This window comes from Silene latifolia, unplaced genomic scaffold, assembly GCF_048544455.1.
Source record: "Silene latifolia isolate original U9 population unplaced genomic scaffold, ASM4854445v1 scaffold_151, whole genome shotgun sequence".
Taxonomy (NCBI): domain Eukaryota; kingdom Viridiplantae; phylum Streptophyta; class Magnoliopsida; order Caryophyllales; family Caryophyllaceae; genus Silene; species Silene latifolia.
In genome coordinates this window covers 329384-343638 of record NW_027413139.1, presented here as the reverse complement: position 1 = coordinate 343638, position 14255 = coordinate 329384, and the positions used below count along the sequence as shown (strand labels likewise).

Below are 14255 nucleotides of genomic sequence, written 5' to 3'. Positions count from 1 at the left end.
CAATGATTAATGAACAAGGACAAAAGGTTTGCACAATGATTCACAATGACAAGGCCAAATGAATCACACTCTGAGTCATAATGACTAATGAACTAGGATAAATGTTTCACACAACGATTCACAAGGTCTAATGAACAAGGACAAAAGGTCGCACGTTAAGTCACAATGACAAGGACAAATTGTTCGCACAGTCAAAATAACAAAGACAAATGATTCACATACCTAGTCATAATGACTAATATATAAGGACAATGGTTCACACAACTAGTTTAAAGGACTAATGAACAAGGACAAAAGGTTCGCACATTGAGTCACAATGACATAGACAAATGCTTCACACTGCGAGTTACAATGACTAATGAATAAGGACAAATGATTCACACAACGAGTCACAAGGACTAATGAACAAGGAGAAATGGTTCGCACATTGAGGCACAATGATAAGGACAAATGGTTTACACTCGAAGTCACAATGACTAATGAACAAGAACAAATGGTTTACACAACGAGTCACAAGGACTAATGAACAAGGAAAAATAGTTCGCACAATAAGTCACAATGACAAGGAGAAATGGTTCATACACCGAGTCACAATGACTAATGAACAAGGACAAATTGTTCACACAATTAGTCAAACGGACTAATGAACAAGGCTAAATGGTTTGCACAGTCACAATAACAAAGACAATCCACCTACCGAGTCACAATGACTAATAAACAAGGACAAATGGTTCAGACAACGAGTTATAAGGACTAATGAACCAGGACAAATAGTTTCCACAATGAGGCAAAATGGCAAGGACAAACGGTTCATACACCGAGTCATAATGACTAATGAACAAGGACAAATGGTTCACAAATCAAGTCCAACCGACAGGGACAAATGGTTCAGTTACCGAGTCACAATGACTAATGAACATGGATAAATTGCTCGCATAATAAGTAATAATGACAAGGATAAATGGTTCACACAACGAGTCATAAGGACTAGGATAAATGGTTCACACAACGAGTCATAAGGACTAATGAACAAACAGAAATGGGTTACACAACGAGTCATAACGACTAATGAACAAGGACAAATGGTTAACATGATGAGTCACAATAAATAGGAGAAATGGTTCTCACGCCGATTCACAATGACTATTTAACAAGGACAAATGATTCAGACAACGAGTCACAAGGACTAATAAACAAGGACAAATGGTTTGCACAATGACAAGGACAAATGGTTCACACACCGAGTCACAATAAATAATGAACAAGGACAAATGGTTCACCCAAGGAGTCACAAGGACTAATGAACAAGGACAAACGATTTGCACAATAAGTCACAATGAGAAGGACAGATGGTTCACACTCCGAGTCACAATGACAAATGAATAAGGAGAAATGATTCACACAATTAGTTTCCAGGACTAATGAACAACGATAAATGATTCACCATATGAGTCAGACTGATAAGGACAAATGGTTCACACACCAAGACATAATGACTATTGAACAAGGACAAATAGTTCACACAATGAGTAACAATGACAAGGACAAATGGTTCACACACCGAGTCATAATAACTAATGAAGAAGGACAATGGTTCACACACATAGTCATAATGACTAAGGAACAAGGACAATGGTTCACACAATTAGTTTAAAGGACTAATGAACAAGGACAAAAGGTTCGCACATTGTGTCACAATGACAAGGACAAACGGTTTCCACTGCGAGTCACAATGACTAATGTACAAGGACAAATGGTTCACACAACTAGTGACAAGGACTAATGAACAAGAACAAATGGTTCGCACATTGAGTCACAATGATAAGGACAAATGGTTCACACTCAGAGTCACAATGACTAATGAAGAAGGACAAATGGTTTACACAAAGAGTCACAATGACAAATGAACAAGGAAAAATGGTTCGCACAATAAGTCACTATGACAAGGACAAATGGTTCACACACCGAGTAATAATGACTAATGAACAAGGACTTATGGTTCACGCAATTTGTCAAAAGGACTATAATGAACAAGGACAAATTGTTCGCACAAATCAAAATAACAAAGAAAAATGGTTCACACACCTAGTCACAATGACTAATGAATAAGGACAATGGTTCACAAAACTAGTTAAAAGGACAAATGAACAAGGACAAAAGGTTCGCACATTAAGTCACTATGACACGGACAAATGGTTCACACAACTAGTCCCAGCGACTAATGAACAAGAAGAAATGGTTCGCACATTGAGTCACAAGGATAAGGACATATGGTTCACACTCAGAGTCACAATGACTAATGAAGAAGGGCAAATGGTTCGCACATTGAGTCACAATGATAAGCACAAATGGTTTACACTCCGAGTCACAATGACTAATGAACAAGAACAAATGGTTCACACAACGAGTTACAAAGACTAATGAACAAGAAAAAATGGTTCGCACAATAAGTCACAATGACAAGGACAAATGGTTCACACACCAAGTCACAATGACTAATGAACAAGGATAAATGGTTCATACAATTAGTCAAACAGACTAATGAACAAGGCCAAATGGTTTGCACAAATCACAATAACAAAGACAAATGGTTCGATAAACTAGTCAAGACAACTAATGAAGAAGGACAAATGGTTCACAAATCAAGTCCCAACGACAAGGACAAATGGTTCAGTTACTGAGTCACAATTGTTCGAGTAAGTGTTCTCAACAATAATGCGATCACATGTTTAAATCTCATGATAAGAATACGCAAGGGATGATTTAATTATATAGTCAACTTATCAACATTAATCGGTAATGATTGGCTAACTAGAGTTTGACATTACTGTCGTTTGACGGTGGTGATCAGTTGATCCCTTAAGGTCACACCTATAGGACAATTCCCTTAATAGATAAGTTAATTAATTGTATATCGATGCAAGTTAATTAACTCCTTATAATTGAACAATTTGTTTTGTGAGTGAGAATGAGTATCTTATTGTAATTTGATTAAATAAGATTCATTTTAGTAATTAAAAGATTTTATTACTAAAATTGATTATTTTGGATCAATAGACTCTTCAATTGGTATCAGAGCCTCGTGCTCTTGATTGCCTAACCGCAAAGAGGCTGATCTATCTTGTTTTTCATTTATCTTATCGTTTTATATTCTGTTGCCTATCACGTGATAAATGGATTCCAAATATCTCAAGTGTCCCGTCTTTGATGGGAAGAATTACAGATTGTGGAAATACATGATGACTCGCTATGTGAAAGGACACGATTGGGAGTGCTGGAGGATTATTCAAAACGGACCGCAAAAAATTCTTGTGGCATCCGAGGAAGGCACTACCTATGAAAAGAAAGAAGAGGACTATGTCGAGGCCGACTACAAGAAGGCCGAAAAGAACTCCAAAGCAATAAGTCTTCTGCAAAACGGAATGACTTCAACCGAGTTTGATCGGTTTTCTTCTTGTTCCACGGCCAAGGAGATATGGGATGGGCTCGAATTAGCTTATGAGGGTACTTTCATTGTTAGAAAGCACCGAATAGATTTGTTTATGCAAAAATATGAGCTATTAATTATGGAGCCCAATGAGTCCTTAGATAGCATGTCTGCAAGGTTTTCAAGCATCATAAACGAACTGAAAAACCTAGGTAAAAAATTCAGTACTGAGGACATTGCTAGAAAGGTTCTTAGGAGCCTTACTAAGAAGTGGCGTGCTAAGGTCACTGCAATGGAGGATTCACGAGATCTTGAAACCCTTTCCTATCAAGAACTCATAGGTGCTCTCATGGCCCATGAAATTACTCTTAACAAGGATGACGCTGAACCAAGTCGCAATAAGAGTATGGCCTTAAAGAGTGAAGAAGTTGACTCTGAACTAGAGGATGAAACTGTCTTGTTTGCACGACGCTTTAAAAATAAGATATTTTGAAATAAACAAACAAAATCATCCTATAACAACAATAACAACAAGTCATTCAACAAAAAGGTTAATGACTCAAAATCGTCTTTCGCAAATAGAGGTTGCTTCAAGTGTGGAGAATCTGGTCATATGATCAAAGATTGTCCAACATGGGAGAAGATAAAGGACAAGACGAAACGTGAGAAAACAAAGAGAGAATTCAAGCAACTTATGATGGCTTCGTGTTGGGGAGACCATGACTCAAAAGATGACGAGGAATCTGAAGACGACGAAGTAGCAAACCTGTGTCTCAGCAGTGTTAGTCTTGACCTAATCTCCGACAGTGATGATGAAAGCACAACTTCTCATTCAATGTATTGCTTTCTCGGAGAATCAGACGAAGACGACGATGAAGAGGTGAGTTATCATGAGCTTAGAAAACATGTTAGGAAATTGTCTAAAAGTGCCTTAATTGAATTCTTTGAACAATCTATTGATAAGTGTCACGAACAGGATTTGGAATTAAAAGATCTAAAGCAACAGATTCTCGAAATCGCGGAAGAGAATCATACTCTCAAGACTAAAGCTAAGAAGTTGAAATCTAAAGTTATAGCTGAGAAAGCTACAACATTAGATTCTACTATGGCTGAAAAGAAGGAATTAGAGTCCAAAGTTATAGCTAATGAAGCTATAACTTCCGACCTAAAGCTTAACATCAAGCACCTTCAAGCCAAAGTTATAGTTAATGAAGCTATAACTTTAGACTTAGAAAAGTCAACGAACTTTTGGAAACTAAGGTCATATCTAATGAAGAAGTTATCTTAGATCAAAAGAAAGAGATAGAGTCTCTTTCAAAGCAATTGAAAGAATCTAAGACCGATATGATCAATGTTAAGAAACACCACACCGATGTTGTGTTCATTCTTAATAAACGATTCCAAGACTTTCGTGATAACTTTAAAAAGGACAATGATGTAGATCACACGAAATGTCAAGAGGAAGTTAAAACCCTAATAGACCTTCTTCTACACGCTAGAAAGGTCCATGACAAGTGGGAAGGTAGCACAAAAGTCCTAAACTTCCAAACCGAACAATCTCATAATAATATGAAGATGGAGTTAGGACATGAGTGCTACAGCCGTAGAGATCACTCTAAATGCAAATCAACACCTTCGGATTTTGACTTCAGAAAAAGGAAGTATGCTGATCTTCCTGAATATTTGATTTGCAATTACTGTGGTCATACGGGTCATATCCAAATCAATTGTGTAAAAAAGGCTCATGATTTACGAAAAATACCGACCATGCTAAAACTGGCACGACACGATTGACGAGGATAAGGAAACCCCCACTAACGAACCTAACGAAGAAAAGAACAATAAATTTCGTTGGTTCTATGACATGGCCTTTGACTACTCTAAGAAACCTAGCACCTCACAAAACCCTTGTCAATCTCAACCTAGTAAACCTACTTACAAGAAAAATTGTCACGAAAGACCTAGAGAAATTCCTAGACCTAGAGAAAACCCTAACCCTAGAACTCCTCCCAAGTCAAATAAACCGAGGGTTAGAAAAACGGTCATAAGACAAGTCTGGATTCGAAAGGATCTAGTTTATAGAGTAACTAATCATAAGGGACCCAACTTAGCTTGGGTACCTAAGAACTGTATCTAATCTCTTATGCAGGAAGAAGTGAAAGAAAATAATCAATGGTATCTTGATAGTGGATGTTCAAGACACATGACCGGAGATAAGAATCTGTTTCTTTCACTCAAGCCCTTCAACGGAGGAAAAGTAACGTTTGGGGACAATAAAAAGGGTAAAGTAATCGGAGTTGGCAAAATCGGAATCTCTAAGTCTCACGCAATCAGTGATGTTTATCTCGTGGATGGACTAAAACATAACCTGCTAAGCATATCTCAACTATGTGACAAAGGTAACAAAGTAGTTTTTCATACTGATAGTTGTCGCATTATTATTGAAGGAACTAGCAATGTTATTCTTGAAGGCCACTGAAAAAGGAATGTTTACATGGTAGATTTAAATGTTGTGCCTACTAACTCCTTTTCGTGCATGAAAGTGATCGGAGCCATTTGGTGTTCACAATTAAGCATATGTGGTCGTTGGTCAATGGTCGATACAAAACACAATTTATACTTCACAAACAACTCTACAATTAGTAAAGAGGCAAGTAAAGGTCGGATCCCAAGGGACGGGTATTGAAATGAAGATTCTATTGTAACTAGTGGTGTCTAGGGGTGTCACAAATTGGGTTGATGTAGAAGGTTACTAAACTAAAATAGCAATGAAAATAAACTAACAAGGTAAATGAAATTAGGGTGTAAACAATTGATTAAAAGCACTAGGGTGTCATGGGTTCATAGGGGAATCATGGGATATGATCATACAAACATGTTCTCAAATTATAAGCAAGCAATTATTGTTGTGATGGATTGAGTTGGGTTATATCTTACAATCCTAGGAAAGTTTGGGTCCCGGAGCCGAATCTCTTGGATTGTACAACACCTACAAGTCGACTTAATCTTCCCTACTTAACACATGCATGGTCTAACAAGACTCGAGTTGGGTTATGTCTTACAAGTCAAGTTGAAAGGATAGAAGATGATAGTAAATGCAAGGATTCATAGGCTTAGCATTTCATCAAATATAACATGTGCATGTATTAAGATCAAAACAAGCAAGCAAATAAGATATGAAAGCATATTAATTTAAGCATGAATCATTCCCCATGTTGGTTTCCCCTAATCACCCATTAAACCCTAGCTAAGAGACTACTCACTCATTATCATATTGATCATGCTAGAAAGGTTGTCAATCATACTAACATAATGAAACATGATGAATAAATGAAAGTAATTAGCAATAATTAAAAAGGGATTAAGAGATTATACCTACTAATGATTCCAATAATAAAGCAAGAATAATAGAAGTACTTGAATCCTAGATTGAGAGGTTGTCAATCTCCCAATAATAACCCAAATAATCTTCAATTACCCAAAATAAAGTAAGAACAAGAGAGAGATTAAAGAACTAAAACTTGGATTAAAACTTGATTAATATTTGATTACAATATTGAAGAGAGAGATTTGATTGATATTAACTACACTAATTATTGATAAGAAGAACATGCTCCTCTAATTAGACTAATGGGGTATTTATAGTGAAAATTAGGGAGGATGCATTAGGGTTAACTAAGGGCTAAACTAGTAATTACACTTTTTAAGTTGAGCAAGGAGCCTCCGGGATTATCCGAGAGAAGGGCTTCTTCATTTCGTAGCTTGAAGAACGAAACTGTGCTGTGCTGTAATCCGTGCGGCTGGGAGTCGGGACGGCCGGATCTGGGATGGACGATCCGAGCGGATCAAGGAACAAGACGCTCGGACTGGGCATGGGCAATCCGAGCGGATTCCTGGTGAGGACGCTCGGATTGGCGAGGACGGACGGATTCTCTACAATCCGTTCGGATTGTAGTTCAAAGAACTTTCCTTCTTCTTTTTCTTCCCTTTTCTTCATGAATTCCTTGGGGATTTCCTTGGGGACTCAAGGATCCTTTTCTCAACAATGCTCTTCTACTATGCTATGTACAAAGGCCTTCTAGTCTTGTCTCTCCTTGATGCTTGGTCATTGAATATGATCAATTTAGCCTTGTTTCGCCATGAAAATGCAAGATTCTTACTCCTTTCCTACCAAGGGATCAAAATCTCAAAGAATATGCAAAACAAAGAACTAAAGATAAGAAATGACCCAAATAGGCACTAAAAAGCATGGAAACAATGGTAATTCGGGGGCTAAATACGCGCCAATTATGGTCGCATCAAATATCCCCAAACCGAACCTTTGCTCGTCCCGAGTAAAGAGGTGACAAAGACTAGGACCAATACTAACCTAACCTAATAATAATAGCCGATATGAGACAATTAGCGGGTCTCACTCCGCCCCTTCAACTCACAACAAGACAACCATGAGGTAGGATGCCTTCTTGCAAGGCAAGGTGGGTCTTGCCAAAATGGCGACACATCCAATCATTAAGCACACAAAATCAAGTAATGGATGCATCTACAAAAGAATAGCCACTTTCCTCATCTAAGTGGCGGAAATTATCTACAAGGGAAGCAATTCAAGGGTACACAATCCTTCATAGATGCAATTTGTTCAAACTACTAAGCCTAGAAGGATACCAATAAATCACCTCCAAAAGGTGTCAAGCTAGGGTACCTTTGTCCTCAATCGTTAAATGCTTTTGTCAAAAGTAGACTCCCTATGGTGTTAGAAACACTGGAGGATCGCGGAATTCCCCCTCTTGCCTAGACAAGAAGAAGGGTCGTCCCCTCTCTACCATGCACAAAAATGGATATGATGGATAAAGGGATCAATAGATATTTGAGTTTCATTTGGGAGTTTGCTTTTGTTTTTGTTTTTCCCCCCAATTTCTTGTGGCATTTGACTTTTTGAGAACACTTTCTTTGCCATTTCTTTTTGATTTTTGGCATTTCAACACTTGACAACTTTTTGCATTTCTTTTTTGAACATTTTCAAAGTCACCCCAATTAGTAACGAGGGTGCCTTGTATTTGAAGCTTTAGGAGTTTTATTTTTGCTCCTCTTTTCATTTGATGCATTTTTGCAAACTTTCTTTCACTTTTCATTTCATTGAACTCGAATTGATTTCTTTTTGTGCCCATTCCCTTTGATGACAAAAATGTATGGTAGAACATGGATGAATGATAGAAGTATGCATGGTTTCAAGGGTCACCTTGGAATAAACGGTAGCCAAGGAGTTATCACACCACAAGGTACTCTTGACTCGGCCTTAAACCATGGGTCAAAGGATACTAGCATCACACATCCTAGGGTGTTTTACAAGCATTCTAACAAGCAAAGTCTTAAGAAGAAAAAGCATCTACTAGGGCCTATATACACTTGTCAAGCTTCCCAAGTAGACGGTTTCGCAAAATTTTTCTAACATGCAACTACATGCCATGATGCAACTAACATATAAACATCCTAATGCATATGATTCTACCAACTAATATGCCAAATAAACTAGATGCAATCCTAAGTTCACATTGTTTTTACCGCATCAATCAAATAAAGCCACATAGTCATTAACATAAAGAGGAAAAAGGAGATTGGAAAGATCATACCATGCGGTCTTCAATATCCTCATGTCTCGGATGTGGCGTAGTCAATCAAAGTGAACAAGGATGAAACAAACACAATATATACAAGACAATATATACAAAGGAAATGAACTTGTTTTTGGTTTTTCAATTTTTCGAATTTTTATGATTTTTGAAATTTTTCAATTTTTATGGTTTTTGAATAAAAGTTAAGTGTTAGAATTCCCATCCCCACACTAATATGGGCATTGTCCTCAATGGCCAAAATGATGGAAATTATGCAAGAATGATGCATGATTTCTATACTAAATGCAATTCTACACTAAGCTATACTACATGATGCATGGTTTTTGTTATGACGGAGAGGATAATTTAAATTACCTTCCGTTGCGTATGCATTAACTTCCCCAAACCAAGTAAGACACTATTGCTAATGTCAAAGCATGGGGGAGTTCATGCACATGCTATGCTATGCATGAAACTAGATTGTCATTTTGGATTTTACAAAAGTGGGAACAATAAAGAACACCTCAAAGGAACCGAGGTGTGAGTCCTTTGATGTTGCTAGGACTAAACCAACAATGATCAAAATGAAATAAAATACAAAGAGATATAGACAAACCATGGGAGTGTAGGAGTCTCCAAGGCTAGTCTTCCATCATGCTACTATCATCACCACTTCCCTCATGAGAAGTGGTCACATTGCCACTTTCCTTGGCACTTTCTTCTTTGCTTTCTTCACCATCATCTTCCTCATCATTATCTTCACCATCTTCACTATCTCTTTCTTCATCTCCACTTGCTTCTTCCTCAATATTATCATCAATCTCCTCATCATTTCCAACAACCTCATTGTCTTCCACCACGTCCCTAGATGCACCCGGAAACAAGGCTTCTCTATCCGCCCAACTAGGCAAAGGACAAGATGGATCAAGGAGTCCTTGCCTAGCTAGATGTAGGAGGGGAGGATATTGAGCCAAATAAGCATTCTTCCGATCTTCATAAGCTTGCTTGTGCATGGCTTGCATAAGAAGAGTTACATAATCTTTTCCAATTTCGACTCCTTGTGGTTTGAACTCTTCATAATCATAGGGGTAAGGTGGTATAACAATGGAAGAGGAGGGGGTTTCATGATCACCCTTTTGTTGTTGAATGATGTACTCGGCTTCTTCGGATAGGGGAAGCAAATAGTTGGTCCGGTGGACACTAAGACGGCAAATCTTTGCGGGTAAAGTGAATGATCGAGCCTCACTTGTAAGCCACCCATACTTGGTATCAAGGGAATTGTGAACAACTCACTTAAACTTGTTAATCAAGGTGGACATATCAATAAGGTGGCCACCATCCTTAGCCTTGTACTTGCTATCCTCATTGAAATTAGGATCAAAGTGCTTGGCTAGGACCGTGACAAGGCCGCCATTAACAATTATGGTTTGACCCTTCTTCCCACTATCTATATGGAGCCATCTATCAACCAATAGCCTCAAAGAATTGTAAGGCTTGGTGTTGATACCACCATTGCCAAAGCCTTCTTCATTTGTAGAGCTTTTTGCCTTTGAGAGAGAGTTGTAGTCTTTGGTGCCTTTGTTGCCTTTGCCTTTGCTTTTGTTGCTCCCTTTGTTCTTGCCATTTGATGAGCTAACCAAGAAAAAGATCAAAAATCTTCAAATTGTAGAATGCCCAAATCGATTTTGAAAGTGAAAGGCTTTGCCTTTATGAGAACAAAAATCAATTCAAAGGTGAAGATTTTGTTCTTGGTTTTGATTGTTAATGAAGATGGAGTGATTGATTTGTTATTTGAAAGATGGTTTGATTTGATTTTGGTGAGTTTTGTTGAGGGTTTTTGATTTTGAGATGGAGAGGATGAGGGTTTTGATGTTATGGGTAGTGTTTATGAGTGAATGAATGAATGAATGAAGGTGGGGTGGGTATTTAAAGAACTCGACAATATTAGGACGCAGGGACAATCCGTGCGGATTAGGCGCAATCCGCTCGGATTCTTCAGCTTCAAATTTTCAAAAATCCCGCCTAGAGACGGGCGGATTATGGGGAATCCGCTCGGATTCTTTTTGGATGAGACGGGCGGATTTCGCTTAAGACGGACGGATTCTTGTCCAGAGATTTTTCTTTGTTTTTCTTCAGCCGCAAGACGGGCGGATTGTCTACAAGACGGACGGATTACTGTGGAGACGGGCGTCTTTCCGAATCCGCTCGGATTCTTCAACATCAAGAATTTTGCGCTTTTCAGCTCAACCCAAGACGGGCGTCTTCTCAGCAGGACGCTCGGATCCTCTGCAGACGGGCGGATTCTCAGGAATCCGCTCGGATTGGTCCTTGTGTACACGGATTCAGTTCCATCCGTGCACCAACGCATTCCCTTATCATTCTTTCTTTCTTTCTTTCAAATCTTGTGTTCTTCATTGTGGGGGCACTACTAAGGCATGAATAGCCTAGGCAATTGCCATCCCCACACTAAGGTAAAGCACTACACATTAATTAAAATCATTAGTCCCTCCCTCACTTCTCTCTTTTCATGACAATTATTTTGATCAAAGTAAAAATAAATCCAAAAATGACAAAAATGCAATACAAAAATTGAAATGTAAGTTAGGGAGTTAGAAATATTTACAAGTGGTGGTTTAGGGAGGACTCCACCAAACTCTCATTCTTGATGAGATGTCAAGGAGGCATGTTCAAGGTGTTGTTGATGTTGCTCAACACCTTGAAGAAGTAATCAAAAGCTTGTTCATTGTTATGGTAGAGGTCCTCAATAGACCGTGGCCCTTGTTGTTGATCATGATCGATGGCATGCCCAATGTAGGGATTAAAGATCCCTTCAAATTCGTCGTCCCAAAGACCACAAACTTTATTGAGTTGATCATTGAAAATCTCTTGCTTGGATGGGGACAACTCTCCCAATTTCTTCTCTTGGCCAATGAGGCCATCTTCTTCTTCCTTGGTTGATTTTGATGAGCTTTGCAAGCTCTCCTTGTCACAATTCACTTGCTCTTTGAATGGAGCATCTTCAACTTTCTTCCTCCATTGGAGTTCTGATTTCTTCTTCTCATCTTTCCTATATAATGATCAATCATGAAACATGGCTCATGCAAACGAGGAGCTCTCATGGTCTTGTCAAGATTAAAAGTTATGCTTTCATCTCCCACTTCTAGAGTGAGCTCTCCATGTTTCACATCAATCACCGCACCCGCGGTGTGTAGGAAAGGTCTTCCTAAGATGATTGGAATGTTGGAATCTTCCTCCATATCAACAATGACAAAGTCCACCGGGATGAAAAACTTCCCAATTCGCACGGGGACATCTTCCCATATCCCTAGCGGTGTCTTCGTCGATCTATCGGCCATTTGAAGAGTGATATTGGTACATTTAAGCTCTCCCATTCCCAACCTTTTACTTACCGAGTACGGCATGACACTCACACTAGCCCCTAGATCACATAAGGCTTTGTTGATCGTTGTGTCGCCAATGGTACACGGTATTGAGAAGCTTCCCGGATCCTTTAACTTTGGAGGTGAACTTCCTTGAAGTATTGCACTACTCACCTTAGTGAAGGCGATAGTCTCAAGTTTCCGGATTGACTTCTTCTTTGTGAGGATATCTTTCATGTACTTTGCATAGGCCGGAACGTGATTGATTAATTCCGTGAAAGGAATTGAGACTTCTAAGTTCTTCACAATTTCCATGAACTTTCCAAGTTGATCATCAAATTTAGGCTTGGCTTGTCGACTTGGAAAAGGAAGTCTAATCACAATGGGTTCCTTTTCTTTGGCTTTGTCTTCATTTTTCTTTGAGCTCTCTTCTTTGATGATTCCCCTTCTTTGGGACCTTGCACCACAACTTCATTCTCACTAGCTCTCACAACTTCATCCTCAACTTGCTCCTTCGGTGCTTCATACCTTGTACCACTTCTCAAGTGAATGGCACTAACCGTTTCATGTCTAGGGGATTACCTTGAGGTGGTAATTGCCCCTTTTGTCTTTGTGAGCTCGAAGATGCTAGTTGGGTCAATTGTGTTTCCAACATCTTGGTGTGAGCTAGAATGTTGTTGATGGTGGTGTCTTTTGCTTGGCTATCTTTTTGCATTTGGGTGAAAAATTCTTGTTGATTCTTTTGCATTTGAAGGACCGCTTTTTGGACATCAAAACTTTGGTCATTGTGGTGATTGTATGGATTTTGATTTTGGTAACCTTGGTTTTGATTGAAAAAGGGTCTTTGATTTTGATTTCTCATGGGTGGTGGAGTGTATGTTGTTTGAGGGTTTTGGACATTTTGGCTTTTGTATGAGAGATTGGGATGGAACTTGGTGTTTTCATTGTAAAAATTTGAATAAGGGGTACCACTTTTGTAAGCTTGGAAAGCATTGACTTGCTCGGTTGTTCCCCTACATTCGCTTAAGTCATGACCTAAGGTTCCACAATTCTCACATATCCCGCTTGGGATTGATGAGGATGCCGTCATGGCATTGACATGATGCTTTGATGATTTTGAGCTTTCCTCAAGTCTAGCCATAGCTTGTTCAAACTTCAAGTTGATTGTGTCAATGTGAGCACTAAGTTGAGCACCCAATTGAGTAACGGTGTCCACTTCATACTTTCCTCCTCTAGTAGCCTTGCGAGGCCTACTATATTGCGAATTATGGACCGCCATTTCCTCAATCTTGTTCCATGTTTGATTGTCATCAACTTAGGTGAACATTCCATTTGATCCCATATTGAGAATGTTCCTTGAATCTTCATATAAACCATTCCAAAATTGTTGCACTAAAAACCATTCGCTAAGTCCATGGTGAGGACATGAGCGACAAATACCTTTGAACCGCTCCCAAGCTTCATACAAAGATTCTTCATCCCTTTGCTTAAAACCCGTAATTTGAGCTCTTAGCATATTGGTCTTTTCTGGTGGGTAGAATTTTTGTAGAAAGCTAGAGCTAGCTTCTTCCAAGAATCTATTCCAGGGGTGGCCTTATCAAGGCCCTTCAACCATTGCTTTGCGGTGCCGATTAACGAAAAAGGAAATAAGACCCATCTTATTTGGTCTTGAGTCACGCCCGTTTGAGAGATAGCTTCACAATAATCACAAAAGGTTTCCATATGAGAATGAGGGTCCTCACTAGGCATTCCCCCGAATTGGCTCCTCTAAACTAGTTGAATGAAGGCGGACTTGGCAATAAAGTTTCCGGTAAGATGTTGTGGGGTAGGAGTACCATT

At 38.9% G+C, this 14255-nt stretch overlaps 1 non-coding gene across 1 annotated transcript; it reads left to right on the top strand.

Annotated features, from left to right (window-relative positions):
- The first annotated feature begins 13825 nt into the window (after positions 1–13825).
- Positions 13826–13932, top strand: LOC141637864 (small nucleolar RNA R71). The gene has a single exon (XR_012541929.1). It is a non-coding gene; the product is annotated as a small nucleolar RNA R71 (small nucleolar RNA).
- The last annotated feature ends 323 nt before the right edge of the window (positions 13933–14255 follow it).